The following is a 27,145-nucleotide window of genomic DNA, read 5'->3' as shown; positions in this document are numbered from 1 at the left end:
ATGCTAATTTTTAGGGTTTACACCCTATTTAAAGGACCTTAAGCCCCCTCACCAACCTCCCTTACCACCTTATTGTCCAGAGAGAAACCCAGGCTGTGCTTTCTTACTTTCTTGAGTGTGTCTTAGTTTTAAAGAGTAAATCGTGTGTTCTTTTGGAGGAAACTAAAAGCTTGAAGAGGTTGGGTTGCGTAGAAGGTCTTAGATCCAGGAGCTTCACTATTTTTGCAACGATTTGGAGGTAAAAAGTCGCCATCTTGATCACACATTTGTTAGATATCTGCATTAGAGAGTTTATGGTCATTTCTAGCTTATTATTGAATTATTCTTGGTCTTGAGCATGCCTTGAAGCTAGGATTTCAGATCTAAGCATCTTAGGGCCTCCTTGGACTTAAAGTTGCCAACTTTATTTATTCTTGTCCCTCCTTCATGCTCTAAAACCTATAATAAGCTTCATATGAGTGTTTCAATCCCTTTGATGCCTTTCATGCACGTAAAGTTAGCAACTTTACGTGGTATCTCATTCCTAAGGGGCTAGATCTATAGTTTGGGGCCTTGGATTTGACTGGAACGGGCTGAATATGTTAAGATAGGAAAACTCGATGAGTTGCTTAGCCAACTCGACGAGTTGGTTAGGGTTTTCTCGGTTTTCTGAACACTGAAGAACTCGATGAGTTGCTCTGGTAACTCGGCGAGTTATCTTGAGCTTTTCATGATCTTCGGAGATATGAAAGAAATCGACGAGTCAGTAGATACACTCGGCAAGTTGGGTGAACATGGACTATTGAACTTGACTGTTGACTTTAACTTTGACTATGGTTGACCTAGTTTGACTTCTGACGGTATTTTGGCAATTTGGGATTTTAAATGAATTAGTCATATGGTGATTACAGGAAGTTGAGTTCGAGCCGTGAGTTGGGATTAAATGTTATTGGTTCAGCACTACTTGTGAGGTGAGTTCTCCTCACTATGCTAACAGGGTCGAAGGCACCAAGGCCTGCCCTTTTTGGATTGTTATCCTGTTATCGCATGATGATATGCTTAGCGATCTGCTAGATTTGTATCCTGGTATATAGGATGGTGCTATGCTTAGTGATCTGTTAGATCTGTATCCTAGCATATAGGATGATGCTATGATTAGTGATCTGTTAGATCTGTATGACTATCTATACGTGCTAGCGAGCATTTGATATGTATGTGTTGATTGTGTGTTTGGGGGTGGGTTGAGGCGGTCCTGCTTTGTACTCTAGGCCAACAGACCCAGGGCTGAATCGAATAGACTGAAGGCCCATCGAGGCGTACCAGTTAGGCCGAAGTCCCGTAGAATGGTCCAGACAGGCTGAAGGCCCATTGAGGCTGTCCAGACATGCTGAAGGTTCTGAGAGTGGGTCAGATAGACTGAAGGCCGATAAGGCGGTCCAGTCATATTGAAGACTCTATATGCATGTTGTTTGTTATGATATTGTTCTAGTTTGTATGGCGTTGATATTTTGGGGGAAACCCACTAAGCCTCGGGCTTACAGTTTTGAATTTTGTTTCAGGTACTTCGGATGATCGCGGGAAGGCGAAAGCTTGATCGTGCACCTTCTCACATTTTATGAATTTGATTTCTCGGATTCTCTGATATGAAACTATTTTGAAAACATTTTGTAATAACTAATGACTTTGGATGTTTGAAAAAGTTTTAAATTTTTATGAATTTTATGGATGTTACAAGTTTGAAATGCTCCATCATAAGTTTTAAAATGGTGATTTTTGTAACTTATACAAACTCCAAATATATAAGTAATAAATTAAAGTTTTATTAGAGATACAAAATGGTCAAATGCACTCAAACTTAATACCGGTTAATAAAATCGAACCGCGTCAAATTATATAAAAACTATATTTTTATATAAAACCTTTAAAAGTGATTTCTTTTGAAAATTAATACCATGGTTTATTATATGCATGTAATAACTATGATATCATATATTTTTAAACTAGAATTATAAATCATATAAATACCTTTTTTTTTTACAAACCATAAATCTATGCAATCTTTTTGAAGCACACTCGCACATATCTTGTATGCACTAGTGGGATAAAGGATACCTAACCGCTTAGTGTTATCTTTTGATGGTCGGGGTGTCTTCGCGATTTATATAACCAAGTTATAGGCCTATTACACAAGTTTTTCAAATTGGATGATTTGATCAGAAATCTTTTGTGATAAAGGATACCTAAGCAAGAGAGTTCCGAGGCATAGATGAGATCAAACATGTCTAATTAAATTTTTTATTAGCAATCCCATAAATCTATGAATTATATAGCAAGATATAACTGATAATCGATATCTACCGAATTGAATTCAAATGGATGGGATAAAGGGTACCTAACCATTTATTTGTTTTGCAACTTGGATCCTAGACTTTGATAATTAATCTTTTTGGAAACTAAAAGGGTATTAATTATTAAAGATTAAATACTGAAAATACTAAATGAATTTTGTGAAATTTTGTAGTTAAATAATCCATTCTCATTATTATGAATTGTCATTTTCTTTAATAACTTAATGAAACAATAACATTCAATAAATACAACTTCAGTGAATGAGTCCATGTCTTAAGAGACAATCTTGTGAGAGATATGAAATTATATACCTAAAGGTCCTAGTCCTAAACTATTTGCTTTGAGCAATAAACCTGAACATGATACCTAGTAAAGGCATCACTTTGATGCTAAAGACGCTTCTAACATCAAGCTAGGAATAATAATTCATGACTTCTAGGAAGTCTTGGATAATTTAAACATATATCTGATGATGTACCAGGTCAAGCAACATTCCAATAAAGACAGTGATATTTTATTTAAAGTTAGTTTAAACATTGGAATAATGCAAGGCTAAAAGAATCACCTTATGTGATCTAGGAGGCCCATGTTTTTAATGGACCGAACAACTTTAAGACCAAGAAATATACTAAAGCCGACATAGATGGATCTTGTTTCTTTTGTGAAGAAACTGGACACGGGAAGAGGATTTACTCCTCTTATTTGGAAAGAAAATCTGGTAGAGACTAGTACTTCTAGTATCTACTAGATAGAAGTCATATTTTTCATATAACACTTAGGTACTTTGTACTTAAATGTTTATCTGATATTCGTATTTGGCTTGCATATATTTACTGAAGAGTAACCAACTGAGCACAACGAAGTTGGAACTACACTCTCGGAGTTTATTTTATTATTTATGCTTAGAACATAAAGTACTTGTAATGTAAAACAATATTTTTTGGAACAATTTATGTTTTAATTTAGCATGTCTAAATTTATGTCTCAGTTATTCAAATGTTTGATAATTTACTCAATCATTTTTTATAATGATAATATTCATATTCTAAAATGATTAACTTCTATTTATGAGACTAGATCTCTTAATAGAATTGTGAAGTAAATATCAACATTTTATAAATAAGATTAAGTTGTATATGCAAACACTTTTGACTTAAACTTGTTTTAAATCAAACTCATCTTTGACATTATTATCTTTATTATATAAATAACATTCACATATTCCAACTTCAAGAAAGGGATCTTTGAAGGTAAATAATGTAGTTTATTTAACATATATGAACCTTGTTTATATGTAAAGGATTCCTAATGATATTTTTACTAAGGTGTAGAGAAAATAATTAAGGAAATATACACTTTGGTGTATGATTACCTTTCTATTGAATGTCTGAGATTAAGTACAAGATACCAAATCAACTTTATTAACAACTACAATTGTTTTTATTATATTTTACATGGTAAAGCATAATTGTGAAATCTTTGTTGAAGGTTTCAAAAGTTGAGATACAAACCGGTAAGAACCATTTAAGGCCTTCATGATAATAAATGATGAATCAAATCTTACTTGGTATGATTTACTTTATAATCGGTAGAAATATCCTCCTTTAATCTTTTTGGGATAATACTTCAATCACTATTAATTGTATCTTGAATACAAATACCAACTAATAAGTAGATTAAAAACTTTATAAGATTTAATAAGGAAGGGATCCATCCTCATCTTACTTAATGTTTTGTGGATGTAGCCGATGTTGGACTAAAGCTTCTAAACCTAAAATCTATTAAATACATATTTGTGTAATACTCTAAATGTGGCATAGATTATCATATGCAAATCCAGCAAGAATAAGTTCTCTTATTCTTGTGAAAGCTAAGTTAGTAGAAAGCAAGCTTCTAATTACAAAGCGAGTGGGAGGTACATGGAACTTGAAGCAGCTCAAGAACCATAACCTTATGTAGTAATAGTTGGCACTAGTTTTAACAAGGATTGTTAAACTTAAATAATAGCTATTCACAAACACAAATTGTTCGCATTAATGGTAGAAATCATCTATGACTTGAGAAATGTGGAATCTCTCATTGATGAGATTTTATTAATGGTTTTTGGAAAATCCGTCAAATACCAAGATGCTATATTAGATCTCGAATCTGATAAATGACTTAGAGTCATGAACATGAGATGTAATCCATGTATAGTATCATGTATGGGATGGATTAAAATTATCCCTATAGCAAGGCTAGAGGGAGTAAATAATTCTTCTAGAAAGAATAAATTACATAGTGTAGGGTTTCAAAGCACTCCATGGATGATGGCAATGTGCCCCTTTGATGAATTCTAGGTTAAAAGCCCAAGACTTGTCTTTTCCCTATAAATAGTCATGTATTATTCATAATTAGGGTTAAGAGTGTGAGGCAAAATGTAGCCGCCACGTGAGGTTTCTTATGTACTGTTAGATTCTTTAGTCTATGCTTTAAGTGTAATTTATTCCTCATATTTCAATAAATCGAGTGATCATTCGACATAATCTTCATTATTTGTGTTTGTTCTTATTTTCCGCATCTTGTTCATCAAATCACAATTAGAGTTTTAATCCCAACAAGTGGTATCAGAGCGGGTCTTTGAAAATCTATTGATTTTTAAAGTATCAGTTCTTGATTTGATGATTTTCTGCACACGATTTTGAAGATTTTTGATGTTTTGGCGACTTGGAATCAAGCTTTCTGTTCAACCAACTGTTCATGAAAAGTTATGTGTTCTGTTACTGTTAATCCGGTATTTTCCTTGATCCAATTTGTGTTTCTGTTCGTATTCATGATTGGATACGTTTCTTAATTCCGTGTAAAATCAACAATCGTTATATTGTTTTAGTCTCGCCCATATACCCTTATCTTTACAATCACATACTGCAATTAACCGACTAATCTCAAATATGTGATTATCGTTCCGTGAAATCCATTGTTCTTCTGCTATGGAGTCGATATTCATAAATAATACCTTTATCAAGATCGATTTTGATTTTATCTGATTTTGTGTTCGATCTAAGTCAGTACATTCATTCATCGAATATAAATTTTGATTCATTCATTATATCATTCGGTGAAGATTAAGGATGATTTGGAGAATCAACGATTTAGGTTTGTTGTTTGTACCAGCGTTTGTTAGAAGTCAAGAACAGGTGACGGGCTTCGTAATCTGAATTGAAACTCAATCGGAATGGTTGTGTGTATCGGTTCGCAAAGGCTTGTCAAAGATAAAATCGAAACAAATGAAATTATACTCGCAATCGGAATGTAACGCCCGCAGATCCGGGCTAGTCAATTTAGAGGCAATAGGGGTCGAAAACGACTTTTCGACAAAAAGATTATTTAGAATAAATAATCTTAACCAAGTTGTAGAAGATGTCACAGGGTTTCCGTACATATAAAGAACGCCGAAATCCGAGTTATAACGAAGAAGTTATGATCCGTCGAAGTTTCGCGTCGGAACCGGCACGGCGCCGGGAAGCGTAAATAGTAAATTTATGATAGAGCGAGATTTAGATTTAGCGCTCTAAACGAAAGTCGTAGAATATGTTAAACTAAGAACTTCGATAAAAAGAACGCCCAAATCTGACTTCGTATGAAGAAGTTACGACTTTTCGAAGTTTCGGATTAGCAGTGTACAGTCCGAAATTCGAATATTAGATCGAGCGATTTTTAGCCGACACAACCTAAACGAGAATTGAAGATCTCATTATTAGTAGCGTAACAATAAAAAGACAGACGAAAATGGACATCGGATGAAGAAGTTATGAGATTATAACGGACCAATCCTGTCCCCGCCTGTTAAAAATATAACTTTAAAAATAAATTCAAAATTAGCCGAAGGAGTCTAAACGAAAGTTGTAGAGTACGTCTCCACCTACGCGTGGATATAAATAATGTCAAAAACGGAGTTCGTATGAACGAGTTACAAATTATAATAGCATATTTACGTATTAAAATAAAGTATAAATCATATATACGTACACATATATATACATATGTATATATCATTAGAAATGTATCGACGATGCGGTCATTATAAGACTAATGTTGAGTTCTTTCGACATTAGTTTAGTGCAAATATCATTAAATCTATTTAAAATAGTATTATAAAGGGGTGTTTAGTTGTTTATATAACTATAAGGTCATTAAGTAATTATGGGGGATAGTTTTTGTAAATTCAATTACTATAAATAAGAGGCTTGGGCTCTCATATTTCTTGCACCATTCTCTTGATTCAAGAGTCTTTCTCTCCTTATCCCCCGAGCATTTCGGTCCCTCGTGATTCGACTTCTCTTTCTGTAGTTTTAGTATAGTAAGGTGAGCGCTGAAGCGCTGCACGAATCTTTCTTAGAAAGATTCAGCGACGAAGTTCTGCCCCTGCAGAGCCCGACTCCTAGCTAAAATCCCCTTGTAAGTAAGTTATGCTTACCCTATTTTAAATATAGTTTATATTTAAAATTAGTATTGTTATTATAAATTTATAATAAATATTTGAGCTATTATTATGACTTATATAAGTGTCGTTATAATATATTTTTAACTACTCGCGGTACGGGGAATCTGGTTTAAAGGGCCGCATAGGGTTGTTGGATTTCAAAAGTGCTATATGCCAAAATGGTCCTGCCCTCCAGTGTTTTATGTCTGGCCCCTGTCTGTACATAGTGGTTGGAAAGTATTGTTTAAACGCTTATATAATAATAATAAGACTAATAATTAGTCACGGTAAATATTAGACTAAAATCTAGTGGTAATAATACTAGGTTTCGTCGAAGGAAATTATTTTAAAGTAAACGAAGCGCTGTCCGAGTACCGAGTCACCACCTTCTCAAGTGAGTGCATAGTTACTTTCATCTTACACATAGATATGAAGTATTTTATATAAACTACGTGCTATGTGTGCACATTATCTGAATACTTGCTGTCTATGCTGGTTGAACGTTTTATACATGTTTTAAAGGACTTAAACTGTATACGTATTTTATATATACGAGAATGTTGGGTATGAGATGGGTAGATGAATGATGAGAGATAGAAGATGACGTGAGTATACATTGGCAGCTACAGACTTAGTGCCTATGGGACAAACACCGGTAGCTATGGACTTAGTACCTTTTAGACGTTGGTAGCTATGGATTTAGTACCTGTAGGAATTGGTAGCTATGGACTTAGTACCTGTTGAACATTGGTAGCTATGGACTTAGTACCTATTAGATAAAGACTGGTAGCTATGGATTTAGTACCCGATGAATAGACTATAGCAGCTATGGAATTAGTGCTTTATGAACGAATATTGGCAGCTATGGATTTAGTGCCAGTCCCATAACCCTGGAAGTAAGGGACTTCGGAATAAACGAATGCAGGATAGATGACTCTTAGGTTAAATCCTTAAAGAGTAAAGAAGATAATGGGGATGGGTAATGGGGTTGATTGTTTGATTGAACATAATAATTATATTATTGTGGGTTGAAAACCCTATGTACTCACCAGGTTTCCCAACCTGACCCACTCAGTTTATGTATATCACAGGTGACGAAGTGAAGTGACATTACACTGAGAGATTTAAAAGAGATGTAGATCACTAGTGTAAATCATTGTAAGTCTGTTTATGCTTATGTTTCGGTATTAACGATGACATCCCAAACATTTTAAAATGAAATAAATACGTTTCTTCGAAAATGTTTTAATAACGTATTTACCATGTTTTTCTGGGAACAAATTCCGCAACCTTTTTATAAAATGAAGTACTCTGATTTTTATAAAGCATAAACAAAATCGGTCTTTTCTGGCCATGATTTTGGGGATGTCACACGGAATTATTTGGGACTAGGATCTAGAACGTGATTCGGAATTGGAATATGGCTCAGAATCTGAAGTGTGATGTTGGACGGATTGATTCTGAACGAAAGGAGTCTAAGAATCGAAAGTTCGTCTCGGAACCGTAATTCACATCACGGATCGATTGTTGTTCGAAGTTTACTGGTGTTCGGAATCAGATGGTATTTGGAACCGTAACTCAAAATCGGATTTAATTAACCGAATCAGAATTGCTACAGAACTTGCAATTCACAGTTTCTTGCATCGGATCTTATTTTGACTTTAAAAGTCAAAGAACGACTTTTCATCGATTATATCAAGAAGATGCATTATTTTTTACATTCGGTTCCCAGAGTTTTAACAAAGTGACCGCTTTTGTCCAAATTCCAAAATTATTACAAGTTAAAGGGAAGATGATGCAGAATTTCCATTTAAGTCCCTTGACTTTCAGCGCAATGGCAGTTTCAGCCCACTTTTCGAAAAGTTTGCAAATTTGAGGGCTGGTGAACAGTTTTGAATTCTTTAACGCACATATTTTTTTTGTGAACAGAAAATTATGGATTCCATCAAGTCTTGGCGGTTCGGAAAAGTCGTTTTTCGTGATAACGTCAAATTTTCACGACTTTTTCGGATTTTATACTTCATCGTTAATATCATTTTGTCACGGGGGAGCTTAGTAAATTTTTATCCATTCAAGATCATTCTCATGACCATTTGAAGGCTTTATAATCATGTTCTTGATTATAAATCGGGGGAGAATTTGGTATGGCCATTCGAAATTAGATTTGTGACTTTTCAAAGTTGAAGATTTTTGATAAAGCTTGTGGTAGAATTATGAAGGTAGCTTTTATTGCAGAAGTTCTTCATCGAGCTCTACTAAAGCTTTTACAGAGAAGTATCCTTTACAGTGGAAGTTTTTCATCGAGCTCTGCTAAGGACTTGTTATATCTCCGACTTCTTGTATTTTCTCGATCAAGTGGCGTTACGAATCTTAAAGTTTGGGTTGTTACATGATATTTTTTGATGGCTTATTTCATTAGCTTATTTGAAGATTGTTGTGACTTGGAGGGGGAGCTCTTCAAAGACAAGAAGTGATTCAGTTTCTTTGTTCTGAAATGGGTTTTTATGGCGGGTTTGGTTTTCATGAAGATTCTTTGGGATTACATTCGAAAATGAAGTTTAAAGACATTACTTCAGTGCTTGATTTATATATCCTAGAGCTCGTGTTTGAAGACTATTGAAGAATCAAGGTTCGTGGATTGCTTCATATATTCCTCGTTGCAGATCTTTTTATTTGCTAGATGCTTGTTTTGGAAGTTAAAGCATTGTCATCCATTCCATACTTTGAGGGGGAGATTGTAGGGTTTCAAAGCACTCCATGGATGATGGCAATGGGCCCCTTTGATGAATTCTAGGTTAAAAGCCCAAGACTTGTCTTTTCCCTATAAATAGTCATGTATTATTCATAATTAGGGTTAAGAGTGTGAGGCAAAATGTAGCCGCCACGTGAGGTTTCTTATGTAGTGTTAGATTCTTTAGTCTATGCTTTAAGTGTAATTTATTCCTCATATTTCAATAAATCGAGTGATCATTCGACATAATCTTCATTATTTGTGTTTGTTCTTATTTTCCGCATCTTGTTCATCAAATCACAATTAGGGTTTTAATCCCAACACATAGATAACCATACACATTTAAAGCAAGACTTGTAGTAAAAGGATTTTCTCATACTCATGTCATTAACTATGGTCATCATCATACTCATGAAATTGACTATGATCAAACCTTTCTAACAATTAACTAGGATTAGATCAATAAGGATATTGTTTACTATAAATTCATATTCTTAATATGAGATATAGCAAATAGATTTCAAGAAAGACCGCTTTTCTTAATAGACATCTATTAGAAGATACCTATATAGCTTAGCCTGGAGGTTTTCTTAATCCATTTTATCCTAACAAAATGTGTAGAGCTTGAGATCCACTTGTGGATATAAAGAAAACATCTCAATGTTGCAATAATCATTTTAATATAAACCCACAATGTATGTTTTTATATCAAAGTGAATAGAACATGTGTGTTTACTAAGAACTAGTGAGAACATAGTGAAAATCCTAATCTTGTATGAATGAGATATACTCATTCATTTGAAATCACATTTTGACTAAGCAAGGTCATTTTCACCTTGACTCAGAAAGTGTTTCTAAAATGATAGACTTAGGAAGGAGAAGATACATTCTTGGAATGTAAAATCTATAAGGGATAGATAAAATGAATGTTAAAAGTTTAATGTCCTTATATATATTGGCAATATCTTGAAAGGGATCAAGACACAAGATTCTTTTGGAAGAATTCTTGGCATTGTCTTATGACACCATTTTGAGCTAGCCTCAAAAGTACATAGCTCATACGCTTGAACTAGATGAAATGATTTATATTCTATTTGCTTGGAAAATGAATTCATCATTTATGCCATATTATAGGACATGGTATTTAATCATGCTGTAAGCATGTCATAGGATACTTATTGAATACATGGTTAAGTCACTGGATGCCTAAGAGAGCATTCTAAGAGTACTTTAGAAGAACTAAGAGAATGTATATGAGACAATCAGTTTAGAAAGGATCTTTATGGATAGAGATATGCAAGCTATTAATTTCTAAACAGGTATAAATAATTATGAATTATAATTGGATTTTGACTTCATTATGGAATGAAGGGTAAGTTTCGTTGGAATGAGGTCCAAGCAAAACATAATGACACATTCTAATACAAAATAAGAATACACTACTATAGAAGTTGAATTCAAGTATGATTGGATAAATGGGATCATTGAAAAACTATGTTGATTTCTGTCATTTGAGGATCACATAGAAATCTTTGTGACTTCGAGACTATACTTAATCAAGCTAAGAGAATCTATGTCATGAAAGAACACCAATCATATTGTCCAAGAAATTTAAATATAGTTAGAGTAAAGTTAAGTATGGAGATGATAGTATTCGTAGAATTCATACAAATTAAAGTTTGTCAGACCCATTGATAAAGTCATTTTTTGAGCTAAGTATGAATGGTCATACTTTAGCTGTAAGACTTTGTTATTCTAGAAATGTGATTTTGATTTGGATTTAGGATTTAGGATTTAGATATCGGAACATTATAACAAAAACTATTTGATAATGTTATGATATATTGGGATATAGTAATCACATTAATACTTTTTGTGTTCTATCTTAACATGTTTAATCCATGAATAATGTTATTATTCTAAAGGTTCATAGTTAGATATAATTGTGGGAGAAATTATAAAGTAAGACTAATATGAATTGGACTGGTTGAATCTCACTAGATGAAAGTAGGCAAGTGGTTGTAACCAAGTTTCATCGGTACTTGGCAGAGAACTAGTATTGAACTGACCAACATCAAGATCATCTCATGGATCGCTATCATGAATGAGACTTAATTAAAAGGTACTATCTTTGTATCCTTAACACCTGAGATACATAGTGGGACTTAAGTGTAAGGAGGACTATGCTTTGATATGGTCAAATGCTGTTCCTTAACCGGGCATTTATAAAACCCATTTTCAGGTATGGTGTGATGTGACATCCCCTAATTTCTCGGACAGAAAAGACCGATTTAATTTATGCTTTTTAAAATAAAATCAGAGAAATCTTTTTAAAAGATGTTGCGGAATTGGTCCCCAAACAACATATGATAAAAGTTTATCAAAATCCTTCATTAAGAAGGTATATATTTTCCATATATATCAAAACCTTGGGATGTCGTGTTCCGATACAGATCAAAAGCATAAACAAGACATTATAAGCCTTTCAACAGTTATTTACAACTACTGGCCTATAATCCAAAAATCTTTCGTCGTCCTCCGACTATGCTCGGGGTCCACTACCTATAACATAAAAACTGAGTGGGTCAGGCTTGGGAGCCTGGTGAGCATATAAGGTTTTCAACCCACAATAATAAAAAACTTACTAAGTTTATCAATCAACAATAACCCTGATTACCCGTTCCTGTTATCCTTACTTTATGTCCTTAAACACTTTTCACAAGGGACCTAGCCTAAAGAATATCATCGGGATGGACACTACTGCTAAGGGGTTTCCTCAGCCATACATGTCCTAAAGGCAACCATGAGGGGGATGGAGTACAACGAATGAACACTCTCAGTTCATTAACACCTACAGGTTGCGGACCTGCTAATGTTTCCCACTGGACTGTCTAGAAAGTCCGTGGTCGTCATCCAAACTCCGCTAGATGACTGGATCTCAAAACTCATCGAGGCCTCTCCTCAATTTTATTTTATCACACATCACTATCTACCCATGTTCCACCCAACATATTTGTAGATAAAAATACTTATACAATTTAAAACTTGTATAAAATGTCAACTCAACAGTCACCTCAAATAAACAATTAATATATTTACACATAGCACGTATTATAAGGTAAATACTTCATATCTATGTGTAAAATGAAAGTGACTATACACTCACTTGATTTGGTGATAATCAGGCAACAATTTGTTTCCTAAAACGATCGTTTCTAATAAAACCGGGAGTTTTATTGAGAAACCGGGCTTTTCCAAAGTCGGGCTTCGAAATCGAAAAGATAAATTTTCCGAGCTTCTCGGGCACTTCGTGGAGTATTTCGGGCTTTACAATCGATATCGGGGGTTTGCGGGATGTTAAGATGAAGAAAATATGGGTTTAGGGGTTAAAATTGACAAATTTTCAAAGTTACCCGGGAGGTCTCGCACCCTTCTATTTATAGGGGCGAGGCTTCTGATCGGATAGTCAGGAAGAAGACATGCGGCAGCAGATCCAAAGGAGGCAGCACCTGCTCGCACGTGGGTTGCGCATGCGAGGGCCTCGCTGGAGGGCTTTGATTGGACCGAACTTCGGATCCGAGGTGGGTGGCTCGTGGCTCATGTGAAGGCTTCGGATGCGATGAGTCACTATGCATGCGTCGGATGTGCGAGGGCCGAGACTTCGGTCAAATCCGGAAGTGACACGTGACTGCCAGCTACTTGGATGACTCAGCAGCTCGGGTGACTCAGCAGGACACGTGGCGCATGCGAGGCGAGGGTGACGTGGCATTTCCGGGTGAAGCTTATCTATGCGAAATTTCTCGAATTTTGTGCCAAAATCTTCTAAAATTCATAACTTTCGCATACGAGCTCCGTTTTTGACGTTCTTTATATGCACGCATAGCTAAAATTACGCTCTACAACTTTCGTTTAGACATCGTCGGCTAATTTTGACTTTAAATTTTATATTATTATTTTTAACAGATCAGGACAGGAAATCCGTTAAAAATTCATAACTTCTTCATCCGATGTCCGTTTTCATCATACTTTTTACCGTTGTGCTCCTAATGACGAGACCTTCAATTCTTGTTTAGGTTGTGTCGGCTAAAAATTGCTCGATCTAAAATTCGAGTTTTTAGTTGTCTACTGCTAAGCTGAAACTTCGAAAAATCATAACTTCCTCATACGAAGTCAGATTTGGGCGTTCTTTTTATCGAACTTCTCGGTTTAACGAATACTACGAATTTCGTTTAGATCACTAAGGATAAAAAGTAGTTTATCGAAAACTCACTTTTTACGACACTCAGCACCGTGCCGGTTTTGTCGCGAAACTTCGACAAGTCATAACTTCTTCGTTATAACTCGGATTTTGGTATTCTTTATATCCCTGAAATCCTTGTTTCGACCACTAAAACTTTATGTTAAGATATCAGGCTTATCTCACACTTTAATTTTGACGTTTATTTTTATTCTTAATTAATTAAGCCCTAATAATTAAGCATAAAACACATAATTCATATAATATTCACATAATTCCTTTTCATTTCTTCAAAATGAGTTACAAAGGTTAGCCTAGACTATCAACTCAATATAAATGCCTAGGCTAGAAACACGAGTGTTACATGTGAACTATGCAAAAGGCATATGTAGTCAAGATGGGATTTGTTCCTCTTATGTGTTGAGAGTTAGACATCTAAGGCGCCTTACCAAAAGTTGAACAAATAATGAGATTGATCGCGATCCGTATCTCACGTTCAACATGATGTTTGTAGCAAAGAGTTAATTGATAAACTTACCTTGTACACCAATTGTAGCTTTGAGCTTTTTGGGAATTGAGCGTTGATAGAATGGCACAAAGTCGTATGTTGTTGGGGGTAGTGAAATATTGCTAGACATTCACCACTGTCTATATCAATCTAATATGAGTCTTGCGCAAGTGGGAGATTGAAAGGTATAGTATGCTCAAGAGTCATATTAAAGTGATATTGCTAATTAATATATGATACTAATGGGTCAAACTAACAACAACTTGATATAATTGATTATTTATTAGAAATTGATTTTAATGAATATTCAATAAAACTCTTATAATTAAATTGGAAATTATTTATTATATGGAAATAATAATTTTCATTAGCAAGTAACATATTATTCATATGGTATGAATTAATAAGTCATGTACAACTTTTTGGACTAGATAAATGTTTTTGTCTTTTAACTAAAAGTTAGAGTTTATATTTTATAAACTCGTTTTATAAAATTTGAACTTATCTTTCTTTTTATACTCTCGTGTCCGAAAATTGATGAGGCTAGAGAGGGGATGAGTTTTGCATTAGTTTAATGAAAAGAAACCATCCTAAGTAAGCATGGTTGGCACTCTTATGACATAGAGACTTGTTTTTCTAAAGTGGAAGGACCTAATGGTTAAAGACTTCACTTTGAGACAATATAAATTTGAGGCTTGCATTCTTGAATGGGTTGATCCATTCTAGCCTCTTAAAATCGTAACATGCTTAGAGCATGTTACTCTCTCCCTTTTGTGCATCTTTTTCTTGAAGTTACTTGCATCTTCATGCCCTCTTTAGGTTCATATTGCTTGTGAACTTAAAGCTTAAGGGTTTAAGAGTTTATGGACTAGCATCTACATCAAGTTGAGTTATTTTTGGTGTCTCAATGGTTCCACATTCTTCATCAACTTCCAAGCCTCCCAAGAGGAACCAAAGAACAACAAAGGTTGTTATTTCTTCATCCTTTCTATGGTTGGTGTTTAAATCTTTCTATAACTTGCAAGAAGATCCTTCGTAGGTATAAAATGTTTATGTTATTTCAAAAAAAATTATGTCTTCTGTTTTCCATATTTTGTAGTTTTTGAAACAATTTTTGAACTAAAACCCAACAAGAACATCCTAAACCATAAAGTCTCTGACTTTAAGCCTTTGCATGGCTAAAGAGGGCTTAACCTCAAAAACCCTAACTTTAACATCACCAAAAGCTCCAAAACACTTGTATGAGGGGAAATAGAAGGTCAATGTAACATTTTTATGACTCACAACAACCTAAGACCTCTGAAAGGCAGCTCAAAAGCCCTAGAGTACTCCATACTCATAAATATGAAAGTCTTGGGATAAATGAAGCATAAATCCATGCAAAGACATGATCTAACAGCAAAAGTTCCAAGGTAAGAACTGAATACCTTCAAGGGATGGATAAGGAGGTATAAATTCTGGATCCAAAGACTTGCAAACAGCACCACTTCTTGAATGATCCTTCCTTCATAACCAAGAACACTCCAAGGTCACTTTCAGGCTCTCAATCACACACATAAGGCTGGGGTTTCGTTCTAAGGTTTAAAGGGAATAGAGGCTGGATGAGAGGATGTCCAGGATAGATAAGGTGATTAAATAGGGGTCACAACTCTAAAATTTAGGGTTTAGGAATCACGCGAGTACGCCCAACGTACCCATATAGACGCCCAGTGTACTCCCTCCTCCGCCTTGACTCATCTGTTGACTTACACACGACATACAAGGCTAATACTTCCAGTGTAAGTGGCCAAACTACAAATAAAACAATATGAATGGCTTAAAATGAAATTACCTAGAATCGGGTGTTACAATTCTCCCTTACTAGAATCATACTTCGTCCTCGAAGTCAACCTATGCGAATAGATCCAAATAATGCTATTGTATCTCATCCTTTACAATTCTACCCCACTAGAATCAGACTTCGTCCTCGAAGTCAGCCTCTGCAAACAGATCCAGATAATGCTCCTGTATCTTGTCCTCAGGCTCCCAGTTCTATTCAGAGCCTCTCCGATGCTGCCACTGAACTTTGACCAAGTTGACTACCTTGTTCATGAAGGTTTTCACTATCCGATCCAGAATCTCCATCGGCCTCTCGATGTAATTCAGGCAGCCATCAACCTGAATGTCATCCAAAGGAACCATAGTTGTCTCATCCGTTATACACTTCCTCGACTGGGAAACATGGAAGCTGTCGTGAATCTAGCTCATCTCCTCAAGTAGCTCTAATTAGTATGTCACCTTTTCCACTCGGCTATCACTCTAAAAGGGCCAATAAACCTGGGGCTCAACTTGCCCCGCTTCTTGAATCTAATAACACCCTTCCTTGGCAATACCTTCGGAGCACCAAATCTCCAACCTAAAACTCCGAATCATAGCGTCCCCGATCCACATAACTATTATGGCGGCTCTGGGCCGTCAGCAATCTCTGTCTGAATTTCTTAATAAGCTCGATCATCTTGAGCACTATTTCAGTGCTTCTCATGACTCTTTTTCCGACCTCGCCCCAGAAAATTGGAGAGTGAGACGTTCTCCCATACATAAGCTCAAAGGGAGGCATCCTAATGCTGCCATGATGGATATTGTTGTAAAAGAACTTGACCAAAGGGAGGTAAGAGTCCCAGCTCCCTCTGAAATCAATAATGCAAGCTCGCAACATAACCTTAAGCGTCTGGATAGTCCGCTCACTCTGTCTGTTAGTCTACGTATGATAGACGGTACTGAAATGCAATTGGGTGCCCAATTCATCATGAAACCTCTTCCAAAACCTGGAAATAAAACTAACAACCCAATCCGACACAAAAGAAGTCGACACCCCATGCCGAGCCACCACTTCTCGAACATAAATCTTGACTAGCTTCTTGGAAGAATAACTCTTACTTATGGCTAAGAAGTGAGCACTCTTCGTCAAACAATAAACTATCACCCAGATAGCATCAAAACCCTTTGCAGTCTTTACCAATCTTGTAATGAAATCCATCGTGATCTGCTCCCACTTCCACAGTGGAACCTCCAAAGGCTACAACTTTCCATGAGGGTTGAAACCTAATCGATCACCCACTTACTCTTCTGATTCTCTTCCTTTATGGCCTCTGACTATGCTTCTTTGATCACTTCCAAGGCTGCAATCATCATAATCATCGTCAAACACACATCCTAAATCAGAGTACTGACCTTCCTTCGGCTCAAGGTGTCGGCCACCACATTGGCCTTTCCTGGGTGATACGAAATCTCACAATTATAATATTTCTCCACATCAAGCAACCTCCTTTTCCTCATGTTCAGGTTAGGCTGCTCCATAAGATATCTCAGGCGCTTATGTTCCATGTAGATGGTACACCAAACTCCATAAAGATAATATCACCAAATATTGAGAGCGAAAACCACTGCCCCAAATTCCAAATCATTAGTGGGATACTTCGCCTCATGAGGCTTCACCTGCCTTGAAGTTTATGTAATCACATACCCTCTTTGCATCAACACAATACCAAACCCCGAAATGGATGCATCACAATAAACCACAAAGTCTTTAACTCCCTTGAGGAGGGAAAGTATCGACGCCTCATAAAGTTTCTGGCGAAGAGTCTCGAATGATGCCTGCCTCTTAGACACCCAACAGAACATAACATCCTTCGTCGTCAACTTAGTGAGATGAATTGAAATCTTGGAGAAATCTTGAATTAATCTCTGATAATATCCTGCCAAACCGAGGAAACTCTGAATCTCAGATGGAGACTTTGCAACTTCCCGCTGCATCACCACCTCTATCTTGGCTGGGTCAACTAAGATACTGTTCTGATTGACGAGGTGTCCCAAAAATTGAACCTCGCGCAACCAAAACTCACACTTGGAGAATTTAGCATAGAGACTCTCCATCCTCAAAACCCCGAGAATATTGCGCAAATGCTCATCATGATATTCTTTTTGGATTAGGTGTCTAAGCCCATAACTATAATTGGTATGTACTTGTCCCGATAGTAGCATGGTCATTTTGGGTTGCCTTCACCGGAGCAATTTGATAGGAGGGATATTTGAGAAAGAGTTTATTTGTGATTTATTAATATTACATGAATAATATATTATTATTTAATTGGTATTGATCAAGAATTAATTTGGAATTAATTTAGTGATCAAAAGAGACTAATTATATTTACATGGACTGATTAGGTAAATCAATAATACTTATAGTTTGGGCTAATGATCCATGTTGACTAGGGATGTACTAAATCTATGTGAGAGTCCATGAAGAGTTAGTCCAAAGGGCTGATGATCCATGTTCACCGTCAGCTTGTTTAAATCCTGGTAATCAATGCACATCTGATGTGAATCATCATTCTTCTTGACAAAAAGGATCGGTGCTCCCCATGGTGAACTGCTTGCCAGTATAAACTCTTTTTCCTAACAAATCCTGAAGCTGAGAGGATAAATCCTACATCTTAGGAGGTGCAAGACGATACGAAGCCTTGGCGATAGGCTCCGCACCAAGGGTCAGATCAATCTGAAACTCCACCCGCCTCTCCGGAGGCACACCCAGTAACTCCTCTGGAAAAACATCAGGGAAATCATGCACAACATGAACATTAAAAATGGAAATCGATCTCTTCTCATCAACCCGAGTGTCCACCGCATATGCTAGATATCCCATGCACCCCTGTTGTAGACACTGCCTCGCCCTAGCGGCAGAACATAATGTTGATTCTGACTTAGTACCCTCATTGTAAATGGTAAGCACTCCACCACTAGGATCCCGAATCATCACCAACTACCGCTCATAGTCAATCAGAGCCCCAAAACGGCTCAACCAATCTATACCCATGAAAACATACATCTCCCATCACAGTAGGGATAAAATCGATCGGCTACCCAACACCAAGATCTCCAATACACAACCCCGTAGATATTAGTAGTAGAGACCGCATGCTTCTCGGCTATAGAAATCTGCAATGGTCTACTCAAGGCTTCCTGATCAATGCAAAAATCACGGCAGAATGATGACGATACAAAAGACCGACTCATACCCGAGTTAAACAACACTAGGGTAGGTACAAAATTCCCAAGGAAAGTACCTAATAGGAGCAATATCATAAGCAAACATAAATTAAATTAACATGTTTAATAAAAAAAATACATACCATCCACAACGCCCGATGCTGATCGGGCCTCCTCTGCCGTCAGTTGAAATGTTGTCCCTCGAGCCCTCGGACTCTCGGCTTTCCCCTAACGGCCATCAGTAATACGCAAGGTATTAGGAGCAAGATCTTGAACTGTCCTCGATGCAACCTGAGGACACTCGGACCTTAAATGATCCGTCTGGTTGCAATTTAAGCAAAACTGAAATCCCTTGGAGCAATCCTTTGCCACATGCCCCTCATTGCCACACATATAACAAATAGTCCTTAATCAACAAGGTCCCTCATGACCCTTGATGCACTTATCGCAAGTGCAGCCCTTCTGGCCTCCAACTCTCAAGTCAGCAGGTTTAAACCATTTTTTTGCTTGTTGCGACTGCACTGGCCTCTTATCTCTCCCTGAGTCCCCTTGTAACATCCCAAAATTCAAGACTAAAAATTTCATTCGATAAAACATTAAGTTAAGCAAATTCATCGTTTTCAAACATAAACAAAGTGTTAGTTTCCAAAATACATATTCGTTATCAGAGTAAACATTCCTAGGCTGTCTAAGCTATGGTGTGTGCCATGCGATCATCCCGAGCTCCATCATCCGCTACCGGAGGTACCTGAAACCAAAACTGAAAACCATAAGCACGAAGCTTAGTGAGTTCCCCACCCTACCACATACCATGCATAACCACATATTGCACATACTGGGTCGTGCCCGCTATCCTGGGCCTCGCCCGCTACAACGGCCCCGCCGCCCCAGGCCCCGCTTGGCTTCGAGCCCCGCTCGGATACAGATCTGCTTCACGTAGGCCTCGCCTGTCACAGGGCCTCGCCCACTAACATATAAAAGCACATAAACATCTCACATAGGCTAAACACATGCTAACGGATCTTGTCCTAAGGCCTCGCCTATCTCTAGGCCCCGCCCCTGACCTGCTACTGATGAGTCACGGAACCCCGTCCATGCTCCTACTGGTAGTGAGATACGAGCCCAGCCCACACTCACTCCCTTCCTAACTTGGGCCTCGCCCCTGCTCTGCTGCTACTGAGATGTGGAACACCATCCACACTCTGCTATTGGTGAGATACTGGACCTCGCCCACACTCACCTCTCTACCAGGCACAAACAAGTATCACACAGACAACAAGTATAAACTATCACATAAACCATTCCTTGGGCACCCGCCCGCTAACATTGGACCTCGTCCTGGCTAACATACTAGCATACGATGCCTAGGGCTAACCCCCGGGTCTTCTACTCATGTCTACATGGGCCGACATTGTGGCCATAGACCCATTCACCCAAAGGGAAACTCACCTGATACTGCTGAACTGCTGCTGCTAATCCCTTTGACCGCTACCTGACCATTGACTCCGAACTGCTGCTCCACTAGCTCCCCGAGCTACCAATATCAACATAACACTTAGTCTAACTAACCTTCAAAGTTCAACCAAGTCAACTCTTGCCAAAGTCAAAGTCCTGGTCAAATTCAACCTTCCAGGTCAACCCTACTCGCCGAGTCCACTTACTGACTCGCCGAGTCCCTATGCTCAAAGTCCTTCTAATCACGACTTGACTCGCCGAGTCAGCCATTGACTCGCCGAGTCTACTGATTCCCGAATCTTGTCCTGTCCAACTCACTGAGTCCTTGCTCGACTCGCTGACTCGAGTCTTAACTCGAAGGGTTTGGGACTACGCGACCTGACTCGTCGAGTCCAAGAACAGACTCGCCGAGCACAAGGCAATCTTCAACCAACTCGCCGAGTTGTTCATCCAACTCGCCGAGTTCATGCCCATCTTCATCCGACTCGACGAGCTGTTCATCCCACTCGTTGAGTTCCTCCTCATCTTCAAGCTACTCGCCGAGTCCATTGGGATCTACTTACATGTAGAGGACTTTCTAGTCATGCATGGACTCCAAACTGTAGATCTACCCTTCCCAAGCCTATCCCCCACGTAAAGTTGCAAACTTTACGTGTAGAGAGGGAGATCTAGGCAAAAAGCACCATAAACTAGGGTTTAAGGCCAAGAGGCTCCAAAATCCACCCAATGGCTGATACTTTACGGGATTCTAAACCAAAACAAGCATGGATCTGAGGTAGCAACCTCAGATCTGGACCTCAAGCTTGAATTGATCTTAGACATGGCTTAAAAGCCCCAAAACTCATAACCAAAGAAGATCTAAAGGAGAGAAACGAATTAATACTTTCAAATGCTCTGAAATGTTCCCCAAACTTCGGATCCAAGGCCACTCCTTGATGCTTCAAAGATTACCACTTCTTCTTCTTCTTTTAAATCACTCAAAATGGCTAAAAGCTTGAATGAGCACAATGGAGGCTTAGGGTGCGGCGTTCTGGGTGTGAGAGACAGTAAAGGAGCCCTAGGAAGAAGAATGAGGCGATTAAATAGGCTCCAAGACCCGGATTTAGGGTTTTCTTCGCACAGACCAGACTCGCCGAGTCACCTTGGCCGACTCGCCGAGTCGGTCACTTACTCCTCGACTCGGATCCCGCTCGGACTCGCCGAGTCGACCCCTAAACTTAGGGTTTTCTTTCCTTTCTTGGCTTTCACAACTTTGGGTGTTACAACTCTCCCCCACTTAAATTAAACTTTGTCCTCGAAGTTTGCCATAGCCCACCACCTGCGATCCGCCTCCAATACCCACCAATTATCCCAACACCAGCCGCCTACCTGCGCTGGTCTTCCACCTTGTCATTCTGACTAACATAAACCTCGCGGTTAAACCTAGGGTCAAACCTGACCCTGAACAACTTAGAAACAGAACTTACTCAACCGAAAATCCTTCTGGTACTCACTGAGTACTACACTGAACCCATAGGGGTTCTCCTACTTCCTTCCTTGTGCGATTTCCTTGCCTCCCCAAGGCAATGCTCCATAACCAACTATTCCCTCTGCCACTGCGAAGACCCTGACTTCACCGATTCTATTACTCCCGCTACTTTCAGTACGGGTCATTATCGCCAGTATCCACTGGGCATTTCTTTCTACTACAATTTGGTGTCGAGCACCACATGATCAACTAACTAAATTCCACCATATGCTGCATACTCGCACTGCCACTGACTGGCAATTCTGCTATTCCTCGTCTGACTTCCTGATGAACTGAGACCACCCTGGTCCCTACCAACCTATCAATGACTGGATTACCGGCTCCCACCGGTAGCTAGTCCCAACACCACCAATAGTCGCTCCCAGCGACTTCCAAAGAACTTCGATCACCTATAACTGCTCAATCTACTCTGCCATTCAGGCACTACAAACCTGGGATTCTCAATCCCCTAACTTGACACTAAGGTCCCTACCAGGTCCCACCTATGCTGCTAAAACTCACGGGCCTCGCCCACGGGTCCCACCCACATCTATCCTTCTATTCCCACTAGTCTAATCACTCTCGCTCGAGCCTCGCCCACGGGTCTCACCCAACCACACTACTAAGCAACCCTGCTCCCAGGTCTCATCTACACTGCTAACCTCATACGGGCCTCGCCCACGGGTCTCACCCAACTATATCCTGGAGCGGCCTCTCCCAAGGTCTCACCTCTCTAGGGCTATGCAGGTAACTCCATATCATTCTCGTCCACTACCCATTCCTGATCTCTATCTGATCACTAGGAGATAAGGGCCTCGCCCCAACTCCGCTAACAAAACTACTAAGGAATGCTACGGCTTACCCGTAGTCTTACATCACCATCCAATGCTGACTGCTAGAACGAAGGCACCCATGTGCCATTAGCTCTCAAGATCCTCATTCTGACTCCCTCGAGTCCTACGGGCGATCCACAACCTGAATTCTCAACCATAACTAACCATTACCATCACACGCACTAGCTGATGGGGAGTTTCTCAAACTCCCAACCCTGAAATCCTCAATCCATCAAACGCTGAACTACTTCTCTTCCTTCTCGAAGGTCACATACTCATTCTGGGTCTGTGTGCTCCTCTCTGGGCACACCCGGAGGATTCTCCCCCACTTCGATCCTGCTTACCCCTTGCTGCTCAATACTCAAAAGAGATCCCGATCTTTGCTACCATTCCATAACCCATCTACTGAGGAACCCAAGCCCGCCATAGCTAGGGATTTAGCCAATCCATCACAATCACTGCGCCACTCCGAACTAGCGAGACGTACCAAATCTCTTCCAAGTATGCTACAGTTACTGCATCCTTCGAAACCTTCTTCAATACAACACATCCCCTAACTACCATACAAATATCCAAGGTATGCAGATGGCATATAACTCGATCACAATCAACCACTCAACATAAAACACTTTTACCGATAATGATGCAGAACCATAATAATAAAATTATGCACAAATAAAAGAACTGAGAATGGGAAATTACATACCTGCAACGTCCGGCGTTGCTCGCGTCTCCAAGGTCGTCATCTGAAAAGCCCTGCTCCCTGTCGCAGGTGCCTCTACCCGGCCCTGACAGCCATCCGTGATCCTCAAAGTTGCAGGGGCGGGTGCCATCACCCGTCCTGCTGAAAACAAACTGGGACACTGGGCCTTCTTGTGGCCCCGCTGGTTGTAGTGAAAACATATCAAGTCTGATCCCTGCGCGGCGGTAACAGTACAATCCCTACTGAAATGACCAGTCCGACCGCACTTGAAACAGCCAGACTCACCACCGCTACCACTCCTGCACACGCCCCCGTGTGCCCTGCCACACTTTTCGCATCGAATGCGGTCCTGATGATCCCTCGATCTCGAATCCGATCCCTTGGGCCTTTTGCCCGAACCCGCAGCTACCTGAACCTCATCCGGCTTCCTCTTCCGGATTTGCTCCAAATCAATTTCCCTTTCTCTAGCCCGAGAAATCATATCTTCCAGCGTCTTACAGCTGGATCTGCTCACGAACTCCCTGATGTCATCCCTCAACATCTCATGGTACCGAGCCTTCTTCATCTCCTCATCCGCGACATACTGCGGTACAAGAAGAGCCCTCTCCCTGAACTTGGCGGTGATCTCCGCCACAGTCTTAGTGGTCTGTGTCAAATCCTGAAACTCCCGTGCCAACTGCCGCACCTCAATAATTGGCGAAAACTCCGCCCTGAACCTGGCCGAGAAATCACTCCAAGTCATCATCCCCCAGATCATGGCCAATCTCCTCCCACCAGTCCCTCGCTCTGTCCTTCAGAAGACAGGAGGTGAGTCTAACCTTGTCCCCCCTCGGGACACTTGCTCGTACGAAAAGCATTGGCAACATCAGCCAACCATCTGCTGCTAGCAATGGGGTCCCTAGCCCCATGATAATCTGGCGCCCCGTAGGCCCTGAACTCTCAAAATGTCAAGGTACGCGCTCCTAACAAAGCCATCATCTCGGTACGGAAGGCTCCCAGCCTCTCATCCAAGATCTCCAGTATACCCTCCTTGACCGTGCCAAAGATCATAGGAGTCTGAGCTAGAATACTGCGCGTAACCTCAGCTGATATCAACTCTCTCATCCGCTCCTCGAGCTGCTCGGCCCCTAAACCCGAGCCCGACCCCTCTCTGGTGCCTGATCCGCCCACTGGTCTCTCTCGCAACGTCACCATGCTGAAACATATAACACAACCACTATCAGAAAACTCCTCACTGCTGCGAGACCAAACACACCCCTTACTAGGTTCCCGGTCTTGTCTTGGCCCTTCCCGAATCAAGTATGGATCCTCTGCTTTTAGTAGTACGGGCCCATACTACCTTCCACATCTATCCGTACTTTCCTTAGGAATTGCTTTGACTCCACTAGGTCCCTTATCCACTACTACTGCTCCCATCACTATCTCATCCTAGGCTTACCCTAGGGAAACCTCTGACTCAACTCAAACAGTCCTCAGCTGCTGAAGGTCTCCTTGTGATTCCAATTAGCCATCACCTGGATACCATCACATGTGATGAGGCTCAGATAATCCTTCAAGTAAAAGACTCGTCCCTACAACGGTTGGACTCAAACAAGAGCTGCGCAATAGGACCAAATGCAGCACTCTGAGATTATCCCACCCTGATCACATGTGACGTGACGTATCCACCTAATGGCTAACTCCCATCACTCAAAATCCCACAATGCACAAAGCAAGCAACATTCGGACAAGGGGAAAATCTAACCATGACATACTCAAGCAATCATATCCAAACAACAAGAATCTGAACTAACATGCAACACAACTCAAAAACTCAAGCATAACCTAAATAGGCTATCCTACTACTGTCTAATCAGCACTATCATGCAGCTCAAACACATATAATAGGCACATAAGGCATCATTCCTAGATCCTTATTCCCAATCTAGCATATTGTTCTATCAAGTGATAATCATAACATAAAATGGTATGAGTATTTTGGGGTACTTACTTGAGCTCGGTTGATTGCATGCACCACACCCTTTTTCTCTTTTCAAAGTTCTTTTCTTTCTGAATTATTTTTTTTTTCCTTTCTAAAACTGTTTTCTTTCCCAAAACTCTCTTTTACAAAACTGTCATTTCATTTTGAAAACTTCTATACCAATCCCTCAGTTTGAGTTCAGACACGCTCGAGAGCATGTCCGAATCCCTCAAACCAAGGCTCTGATACCAACTTGTAACATCCCAAAATTCAAGACTAAAAATTTCATTTGATAAAACATTACGTTAAGCAAATTCATCGTTTTCAAACATAAACAAAGTGTTAGTTTCCAAAATACATATTCGTTATCAGAGTAAACATTCCCAGGCTGTCTAAGCTATGGTGTGTGCCATGCGATCATCCCGAGCTCCATCATCCGCTACCGGAGGTACCTGAAACCAAAACTGAAAACCGTAAGCACGAAGCTTAGTGAGTTCCCCACCCTACCACATACCATGCATAACCACATACTGCACATACTGGGCCGCGCCCGCTATCCTGGGCCTCACCCCCTACCTCGGGCCTCGCCCGCTACAATGGCCCCGCCGCTCCAGGCCCCGCCTGGCTTCGAGCCCCACTCGGATACAGATCTGCTTCATGTAGGCCTCGCCTGTCACAGGGCCTCGCCCACTAACATATAAAAGCACATAAACATCTCACATAGGCTAAACACATGCTAACGGATCTTGTCCTAAGGCCTCGCCTATGTCTGGGCCCCGCCCCTGACCTGCTACTGATGAGTCACGGAACCCCGTCCATGCTCCTACTGGTAGTGAGATACGGGCCCAACCCACACTCACTACCTTCCTGACTTGGGCCTCGCCCTGCTCTGCTGCTACTCAGATGTGGACACCATCCACACTCTGCTATTGGTGAGATACGGGACCTCGCCCACACTCACCTCTCTACCAGGCACATACAAGTATCACACAGACAACAAGTATAAACTATCACATAAATCATTCCTTGGGCACCCGCCCGCTAACATTGGACCTCGTCCTGGCCAACATACTAGCATACGATGCCTAGGGCTAACCCCCGGGTCTTCTACTCATGTCTACATGGGCCGACATTGTGGCCGTAGACCCATTCACCCAAAGGGAAACTCACCTGATACTGCTGAACTGTTGTTGCTAATCCCTTTGACCGCTACCTGACCACTGACTCCGAACTGCTGCTCCACTAGCTCCCCGAGCTACCAATATCAACATAACACTTAGTCTAACTGACCTTCAAAGGTCAACCAAGTCAACTCTTGCCAAAGTCAAAGTCCTGGTCAAATTCAACCTTCCAGGTCAACCCTACTCGCCGAGTCCACTTACTGACTCGCCGAGTC

The sequence above is a fragment of the Lactuca sativa genome, chromosome 9 (genome assembly GCF_002870075.4).
Source record: "Lactuca sativa cultivar Salinas chromosome 9, Lsat_Salinas_v11, whole genome shotgun sequence".
Taxonomy (NCBI): domain Eukaryota; kingdom Viridiplantae; phylum Streptophyta; class Magnoliopsida; order Asterales; family Asteraceae; genus Lactuca; species Lactuca sativa.
The sequence above is the reverse complement of the archived record's forward strand: the minus strand, read 5'-3'. Positions refer to the sequence as shown.